The following is a 10,065-nucleotide window of genomic DNA, read 5'->3' on the forward strand; positions in this document are numbered from 1 at the left end:
AACAAAGGACAGAGAGGGGATTAAGAACACTACAAATATTTTCAAAGTAATTCTTACCACCATTTGTATTCACTCTGTAACATATGTCTGATAATTATTAGCTAGGATGTCAAGAATCAGTTTGTACTTGTTTGCTTCTTTAAAATTATCTTGGTGGTTTGGCATCATTGTTTGACATAAAGCAGTTGGTATCAATTACTTTTATGAACTGTTTTGATATTGGAAAAAAATCCACTCAAGAAAATTTCAAAAAGTCATAGATCACTCTGGCAGTAGCTATGCTTTTTTATAGCTTTTTTTTAGCTTGTTATAGAGTCATAGAAAGGCCAAATGTACCAATATAGAATAATCGATAGTGATTTGAAGTGAGTTGTCTATCATGAACCTTGCATTTTCTTATCCATCAGCCATAAAAGAATACATCAGTAGCTATATTTAGTAACTGATTAAAATGATATATTTGAGGCAGTGCCAGTACCCTGAGATACAATTAAGTAACATGAATACAGGTCTCATGTTTCTCATATAATCATGCCTGCTAAATTCTCCCTAATCCAAAGGCTTATCCCTTTAGCTACTTGGGCATTCTTCTCTGACCTTTCAACTAAGAAGAGTTTGTGAAAAGTGAGGTTACAAGTATAAAATACCTGCACACTATTCAATGACATATAAAAAGTTGATTGTTGGACAGAATTACTCTGTAGTTTAGTATGAAGACAGAGAGGGAGATAAACTTCATTTTCTAATGATAAAACTTAGTTGTCTTTACATAGAAGAAAAAGGAAGCTGAAGTAAAAATCCAATAGTTAACAGAAGGCAAGGGGTTTGTTCCATATTCACAGATTTTTAACAGATAGTAATAGGTGATTAGTCAAAAGGGCACTTTTTAAATGCAAAGTAAATGAAATTTGAAAATAATTCAGACTGAATTTCCCCAGATCTTTCCATTGCACACAAGACATTCAAAATCCAGTCAAGATAATCTATTGTTCTCAGTCTTTTCTCCATTTCTGATGTTTTGGAAAATGGATGTGGAAACAGAGTGGCCTTGGTGTGGCAAGTTCAACAGTATGGCTTTTCATTCAGTAAACAGGAGTTGGCTATTTTTATGAATATGTAGTATTACTGAATGCCAAGGAAACCTAACCTGTAGTATAATATCATGTATCAGTGTACCAGTAATAGCTAACAGAGGCTGGTTCATTTCATTTTATCTTGTCCTTCATAGTAGGTCAGACAGTGATTGGATTGTATTATAATTTATTTTGTCTTCATTGCTGACCACACAACTCTATAATTGCCTTCATTAATTTAATAAAATGTCTAATTCACTACACATTTTATGCAAACCATTGACTGTATCTAAATTAATTATTTTGTGATAGAGAATTATGGAAATAGGTAATTTCTTTCTTTTTTAAAGATTTAGTTTACTTATTTCCATTTCTTCTATTATAAAGTATTTTATAATAGATAATAATCTTATTCAATGCTCAATAGGAATGTAAATATAAATTCTTCCACTAGAAAGCATTCTATATGCTTCTGTAAATGTTGCATTTAGCATAATTCATGCTAAAAAGAATGAGGTTTATATTATAAATGCAGTTTATTGAAGAATCACTAACAAAAAATGTGAGTTTATAGCTAAATCACTGACAAACATAAACAATTCTAATAAAAGTATAAGTAAATAGCTTTAGAGTATATGTTAATTCCCTGATAAATAAGCACTATGACATATACAAACATTTTCCTGTATAGAACAGGTGAAACCCCTCAGATTGTTGAATTATGAGTAATAAAAGCACAAAATGCACAAGAATTACATAGACTCATGCAATGAACACTTTTGTTATAGAGCTCATGGATGAAGTGGGCATGATGGAAGGAACACAGACAACTGGATGCATGCAGCACCATACTCTAACGCTGCTTAATGTACTCTGCACTCTTTTGGTGCTACTCAATGGTGCAAAATATTAGTGAATTCAGGAAAAATAGCAAGTGGATTATTGAAAATTTCACATTATAATATCTTCTTCATATTTCCCAGAGATATTCACACTTCTTGATAAGTTTAACACAATGTCAACTAATCCTTGATATTACAAAATAATACATAAATTATGTGTCAATTGAATTGAATATCTAGAAAATCTTGAAATATTCCATGACATATGAATATTTTAATTTTAAAAATTACTTTAGGACCAGTGTTGTGCTGAATTTGGTACCATAAGGGTTCCAGTTTGTGTCCCAACTACTCCACTTCTGATCTAGCTCTCTGCTAAGGGCCTGGGAAAAGCAGCCAATAATGGCCCAAGTATTACGGCCCCTGCCACACACTTGGGAGACCTGAAAGAATTTCCTGGCTTGAAACTTCATCCTGGCCCAACCCCTGCCATAGTGGCCACCTGAGGAGTGAACCAACAGGATGGAATGCTATTCTATTCCAACTATTTTGGTAGATACCTTTTGTATATTATTTGGAATGTATAAATCAGGCACATGAATGTATTTAATGTTTTTGCCTATAGACACTGTCCCCTGACTTGAAGCCCTCTCCTCCTACTAATTACTCAGCATTCAGTTCTGAAGCATCAAAAACTAAAAGGTAGGGGATGCTGGGGAAGTCACTTTTGAATTTTTGCCCAGACTCAGGTAACTCCAGTATGCAATGTGCTATGCAGTCGTTATTCAGAGAGAGCAACCCTTAAGGATGTAATCATCTGGATACAGTAGAGAGATACATTTATTTCTAAGTACCAATCAGCTAGAGGCAGGAAAAAATACTTACATATAAAAATAATTACCACTTTTCCCTCCACACACATAGTGAGATTTCACTTTATTTTGCTGTGTAACATTTGGGCTTAACAATTCTGCAATATTTTCTCCTGGAACACACATATCAGCTTATTCATGGTTTTATAGTTAGTTTCATTTCTCCATTATTTGTTTTGAAATATAAAATGATATATTTCCTGAAACATAAAAGTAAATTTTTTTGAAAAATAAAATGCCACATAGTTGAAACATTAAAAAATTATCTCTTCTGCTTTCCATTCACAAACTCAGACTGTTTAAAATCCACACTATAGGCTGCGGCTCACTTGGCTAATCCTCCACCTGCGGTGCCGGCACCCCAGGTTCTAGTCCCGGTTGGGGCTCCAGATTCTGTCCCTGTTGCTCCTCTTCCAGGCCAGCTCTCTGCTGTGGCCAGGGAGTGCAGTGGAGGATGGCCCAAGTGCTTGGTCCCTGCACCTGCATGGGAGACCAGGAGGAAGCACCTGGCTCCTGGCTTCGGATCAGTGCAGCGCTCCGGCGGTAGCGGCTATTTTGGGGGTGAACCAACGGAAGGGAAGACCTTTCTCTCTGTCTTTCTCTCTCTCTCACTAACTCTGCCTGAAAAAAAAATCCACATTATAACACATTATTTCATTAATACTCTAACACCTGCAACAGAGGAATAAAATTTGTGGTTTTTCCCTATAAAATTACAACTAGTACCAGATAAAATGAATAAACTACAAATATTAAGAGTCATGGGAGTTCAGAAAATAATTTCCCACAACAGAGAGGGTTAAGGAAAATTTTTTTTTTTTTTTAGCACAGGCTTGCAACAACATAGTCCTGTTTGAAATCCCTCTATACTTCAATATTTGTGAAATCAGAAATGTTGAATCTCATAGAATTTTATTGTCCTCATCTGTTGAAGCTAGCAATTAAGTATTTAACTCTTTAAATTTTCTATTACCTTGGATGTGCTCAATATTGCAAGCACACCATTACAAACACATACATTTAAACAACTTTGCTCCCCTCTCTTGTTTTTCCTTCCATCTTCTATTCCTTCTATTCCATTCATTGGCTAGTATCACTTGCTCATACATGCCAGAAAATTATGGAATATTTATTTGCCGTTTTTCTAAAAACACATATTTCCTTCTTAAAGTATTCCAAGTATTGTGCCAATTTTCTACTAAAATGACTCACACTGCAAAATAAAGATCACAAATTTCACGTAGACTGAAATGCATGAGAAAATGTAAGCTATGATAAATCAGAACTTCATGTGCTTTTTCTGTTGAAAGAAATAATTTTACCCTTCTTGCATGTAAGAATCATCTGAGAAACCTTGAAAGTCTGGCCACAGTATCAGATATTTCAATTTAATTGACTAAAAAGGAGCCTAAGGTTTACTATATTCTGACACTTAAAGTTGGATTCAAATAGGCAACAGTTTGGTTCAACAATTACAATTATGAGGTAATTAATAGAGTACTAACTTAGCTCTTTACTGCTGAAATATTCTTTATATGTAGGGATATTTGTTGCATTGAGATAGGCAAATTTCCATGATGGCTGCCAAAAACCTGTACTTGGTACACACTAAGTATCCTTTGACCCTTAAGAGTTGGTAAAATCCTTGTGGATAATGAGATTTTTGCTCTCTTGATTATATGAGCCTCAGTTTCACATATTGGATGAAAATGTTGGCAGAAAATGAGATTCTCGAGCAAGTTTTGAAGAAGCAGGCAGCCACATTTTGAGGGATATTTGTCATTAGGATGTGAATTTAATTATTTAACTTCTAGGAGCAAACCCTGGTTGACATATCACAAGAAAACAGGGCATTAGTGGGCTGGCGCCGCGGCTCACTAGGTTAATCCTCCACCTAACGGCGCCGGCACACCAGGTTCTAGTCCCGCCGGATTCTGTCCAGGTTGCCCCACTTCCAGGCCAGCTCTCTGCTGTGGCCTGGGAAGGCAGTGGAGGATGGCCCAAGTGCTTGGGCCCTGCACCCCATGGGAGACCAGGAGAAGCACCTGGCTCCTGCCTTCGGATCAGCGTGGTGTGCCGGCCGCAGCATGACAGCCGTGGCGGCCATTGGAGGGTGAACCAAAGGCAAAAGGAAGACCTTTCTCTCTGTCTGTCTCTCTCTCACTATCCACTCTGCCTGTAAAAACAAAAACAAAAACAAAACAAACAAACAAACAAAAAAAAAAACAAAAAACAAAAAAACACACAGGGCATTAGTGCTGCATCTGTCGAGGAATGAAACTCAGCAAAATAATCTAACGAACTGGAGAAAAGACCTTAAGGCTCAGTTGAAACCACAGACCTCACTAATACATTGAGTTCTGACTCATGAACAGGAGACTCAAGTAATCACTGCCCTGACTTCTAACTCCTGGACATTCTTGATAACTAATTTGTGCAGTATATTTTGCTACATTTGCAAAGATTAGTTAATCAATAGTAGAAAACAAATCCAGAAATCAACAAATACCTGTTTTTGAACTGTGACAATAACCAAATGATTTCACTGTCATTATTTTTATTCTGAGATCATTGTACTCTGAATCCTTTATTTTGTTCAACTCCCAATCTACCATTAGTTACTAGTCAAGACATGGTGATGAAAGAAAGGGTGATGAGAGAAGTTATTATAATAGAGCTAGTGAGTAGTTTTCACTTCAATTACAATGAAAACAACCAGAAGGTTTAGACTTTTCTTCATCTGTTATAGGTAAAAAAAATAAAAAGACTTTGAATTTTAAAAGGGAGAATAAAAGTGCTTATTAAGAACTGTAGCCATACACAGACAATTTTCTTCCAAGGAATGTCTGTTTGCACTAGAATATTGTAATAAGTAAGATGATTACATGGAAATAAATCCAAGCAAGCATTGCTTAGCAACAGTATCATTAGACTGTGGATTTGATGGATGATTAACATGTATTGAAACAACAAGAAATATTTGAGGACAGAGCTCTGGATTCTTGTTTCCCAATAAGCTTTTCAAACTTGAACACATGTGAATCTGAATATTCCATTAACCATGAAATTACTGCATTTCATTCTGGATAAGCTATTGACCTTGGACTATTTTATGACTAATGAAGAACTGAGATGATTCACTTCAAGGCTTTTGTCTAAAGGCATTCCTGGAACATACCCAGTTTGTCATACTTTCTTTATAGCATTGATGTTAGAAATGTTTGTTTGGGGGCAGGTATTTACTATGCTGGTTGAAATGCCACTTGGGGCACCCACTTACATCCCATGTTGGAAAGCCTGGGTTGAATCTTCACTCTGCTTCTGTTCTACCTTTATGCTAATGCACAACCCAGGAGCCAGATGGTGATGACTTAAATGCTTGGGTCCTTGCCACTTGCATGGAAAAGTCAGAACTGAGTTCTGGACTCAGGTTTTGGCCTAGCTGAGCCCCAGTTATTGTGGGCATTTGAGGAGTGAATCAGTAATTGGAGGATCTCTCTCTCTCTCTCTCTCTCTCTCTTTCTCTCTTTCTGTGTGTGTGTATGTGTGTTTCTCTACCTTTCAGAAAAAAAAAAAAAAAGCTTTGTTTTTGTGTTGTTATTTTGCAGGTTTACAAATAATAGTTTCTGATATTCAAAAAGTCATAGTCACAGCTTAACATTACAAATAAGTTTTTTGAAAAAAAAAATATTTATTTGAGAGGCAGAGAGAGAGAGAGGTGGAAGAGATAGAGAGACAGAGACAGATCTTCTATCCACTGGTTCATTCCCCAGGTGGTCTCTATGGCTGGGACTGGGGTAGGCCAAAGCCAGGAGCCAGGAGCTTCATTTAAGTCTCTCAAGGGGTTCAGGAGCCCCAGGGTTTGGGCCATCTTCTGCTGCTTTCCCAGGAATACTAGCAGGGATCTGGATCTGAAGTAGAGTAGCCAGGGCTGTACCCAGCATTCCAGGCATCAAGTTAGCACATTATGCCACAATGCCAAACCCTACAAGTACTTTTAATTACCATCTTTTACTATGCAACTCCCAAAGTTTGGCTGTGTTATATCAATGTCTCTAAATAGTGTGAGTTAATGCAACATTGAAGCCTAAGGTAGATTATAGAGGTCATTCTGTTTTGACTGGTGAATTAGCGTGATATATCAGATTAACCATGTCATGAGAAAAATACAGTAGTGAAATACAATTATACCTTATTTTAGATGCACTCCTCTTTGGTGTTTAGTAGACTAATCACATCAAAGATATTAAAACGTTGCTAACAACCACTATGAAATCATGGATGCATGTGCAAATATATGACTGCATATACGTAGACATATATGCATACATATAAACATTTGAGTAGTATCATTAATATTTATTAAAGAGATGTAACAATAAAATGTTTAATAAGTAATTTAGAGAAAAATATTAATACAAACTGGAGGGATTTATCATCGATCATAATCAAAAAGGCCTAACCTTATACACATGTTGATACTTTTCCCCTTTATATGTTAAAACTATCTTCATGTAATTTGACTAGGGTTATGCAAATGATCATGGAAGACATCATTCTTTATAAATTACATATCTTCAATCACTTGAAAGAACCTTTTATTCTTTCAATCTGTGAACAATTAGCTCATAGTCCACATATTCTTTAGTTTCAGAATAATATCTAGGCTTGTTTTTTAAAGAATTATTTATTTGAAAGACAGTGACAGAGGGAGAGGAGTAGGAGGAGGGAGGGGAGAGAGAGAGAGAGAGAGAGAGAGAAAGAGACGGTAAGAGAGATAGAGAGAGATATCTTTCATCTACTTGTTCAGTCTTCAAATGGCTGCAACAGCTACAGCTGGGTCAGGCCAAAGCCAAGAGCCAAACACTCTATTCAGTTCTCATATGGGTAGCAGGCGGCTTCATCTGATGTCCTCCCAGGCACATTAGCAGGAAGCTGGATTGGAACTGGAACAACCAGGCCTTGAGTTTCAGCACTTAACCTGTGGCATCACAATGCCAGTCCCTAGACTTGTTTTGCTATAACAAATAATCGCATCACTCTATGGTAAATTATTGGAGAGGCCTTCTTCACATCTTCACATCAGGAGATTTGGTTTGAGGCCCTCACAAACTACTTCACAGGTATATCAGAATTCATGAATTCATAGTTAGTTGAGTTAAATATGTACCTTTTCACTTACTGATTCTATTTGCACAGTTTACATGTATGTTTTGCATTTATGCTGGTCTGTTTATACAAGGAGCACAGTTTACATGTGTGTTTTGCATTTATGCTGGTCTGTTTATAAAAATGCACTAGATTTCAACTAATTAATTGCAGAGTAATTTTGGTAGCAAATTCTGTGCCATTATAGTTTTAACTAGATTTTAGGTTTTAGGCTTCATCTTTTTTTTTTTTTTTTTTTTTTTTTTTTTTTACAGGCAGAGTGGACAGTGAGAGAGAGAGACAGAGAGAAAGGTCTTCCTTTGCCGTTGGTTCACCCTCCAATGGCTGCCGCGGCCGGCGTGCTGCGGCCGGGGCACCGTGCTGATCCGATGGCAGGAGCCAGGAGCCAGGTGCTTTTCCTGGTCTCCCATGGGGTGCAGGGCCCAAGCACCTGGGCCATCCTCCACTGCACTCCCTGGCCACAGCAGAGGGCTGGCCTGGAAGATGGGCAACCGGGACAGAATCCGGCGCCCCAACTGGGACTAGAACCCGGTGTGCCGGCGCCGCTAGGCGGAGGATTAGCCTAGTGAGCCGTGGCGCTGGCCTCATCTTTTAAATGTCATAAAAATCTGTAAAAATAAGTAATTTCATTTAATTTGTAAATCAATTTCAAAACATTGATGGTCACAGATACCTTTATTTCAATTCATTATTAGAATAGTTATTATCTACATTCAACCTACATAATGTTATTTGAAATACCATTAGTATTGTTTGTGTTAACCTAATCATTCTCCAATCTGACTTCCTGACATAAAAGACACAATTAATAAAGTTAAATTTAGTCTGACTCAATTTGATACTAGCTGAAAAAAATATAGTAATAATAATAGTACAATTATTATTTATCTGCTTTGTGACTCTAAAGTGTCTCAACATTATAGATTTGATACTGTCTTCTCCCCTTCCTGTTTAGCTGAAGGGAACTGGTATCCACTTTGCAGTACAAATGTGACTAGACTTGCAACTACAGGTAAAATCAGTTAGAGACTGTTTCAGTCATAGCACAAAAAAAGCAATCTAATGAGAGTATAAGGATAGAGAAGGAATGAAAATAAAAGGACACTTTTTAGAACCATTCTGCCCAAGATTTAAATGGATGGATAAGAAATCTGAGTTTAGTTAGGTTAGTGGTGAGAAATCAAAGAAATTAGCAGGCCAATAATAGGATTAGAACTGTGTTTTTAAAAGATAAAACTAAGAGCTGAGTAGGGGATGAATTTGGAGCACAAGAAGATTAGAAGAATTAACTCCTTGGGAAACTTTCAGAAGATCAAGCGGGAGCAAGAATGGTCTTGGGTAAAATGACATCTGATCATTGCATAACATTTCTTCATGTGATTTCTTTTTCACGATATCATTTGATTTGCACAGAAACCTCATTAAATAGGAACGGGATGATTCCAAGCAGCACATTTTATTACTTTGCTATCCTCTCTGAGAAGAAATGATTTGTTTGTACACAAAGAATTGGTAAGTGCAGACCTTTCTTTTATAATGTAAAGAAGTTTTTCTCAAAAGAAACAATGTGTAAGCAAATATTTAATAAATTGCAAATGATTGGTAATCAAGAAGATAAATGTTAATGTTAATCAAAAAGGAAGCATCTGAAGGAGGAGAAGGCTTGTCCTGTGACAGGAAGTCACAGTGAGCAGCAGGCTGCAACCAGGAGAGGCACCAGAGGTCATGCAGTTATTGTTTGCTTGGCGTTTTGTTTTGTTTTTAATTGACAACAAAACAAATAAATACATTAATTTATCAAAGTTATGTGTTAACCTCAAATATTTTGGTTCTGCATTACTAGATTAAACCTGAGGACCCATATACAACTGAACCATAAGCAAAACGATCAGCTATTCATTGGCAAAAAGCCAATTCTCACAGCAAGAATTTAAAACAACTTTGGACAAGTGGCATTTTCATAAGCTTATAAATGTTTCCTTCTCAATCTTTTTCTCTGTATACAGACATCTATTAGTATACACAGACATACAATCCCAATAAAGCCAATCAGAAAATTCTGAATTTATTTAGGATGCAGAATTTAAAAATAATTGAAATGAAATGTAA

The sequence above is a fragment of the Oryctolagus cuniculus genome, chromosome 14, assembly GCF_051225735.1.
Source record: "Oryctolagus cuniculus isolate XC-2025 breed Fujian yellow rabbit chromosome 14, ASM5122573v1, whole genome shotgun sequence".
Classification (NCBI taxonomy): Eukaryota; Metazoa; Chordata; class Mammalia; order Lagomorpha; family Leporidae; genus Oryctolagus; species Oryctolagus cuniculus.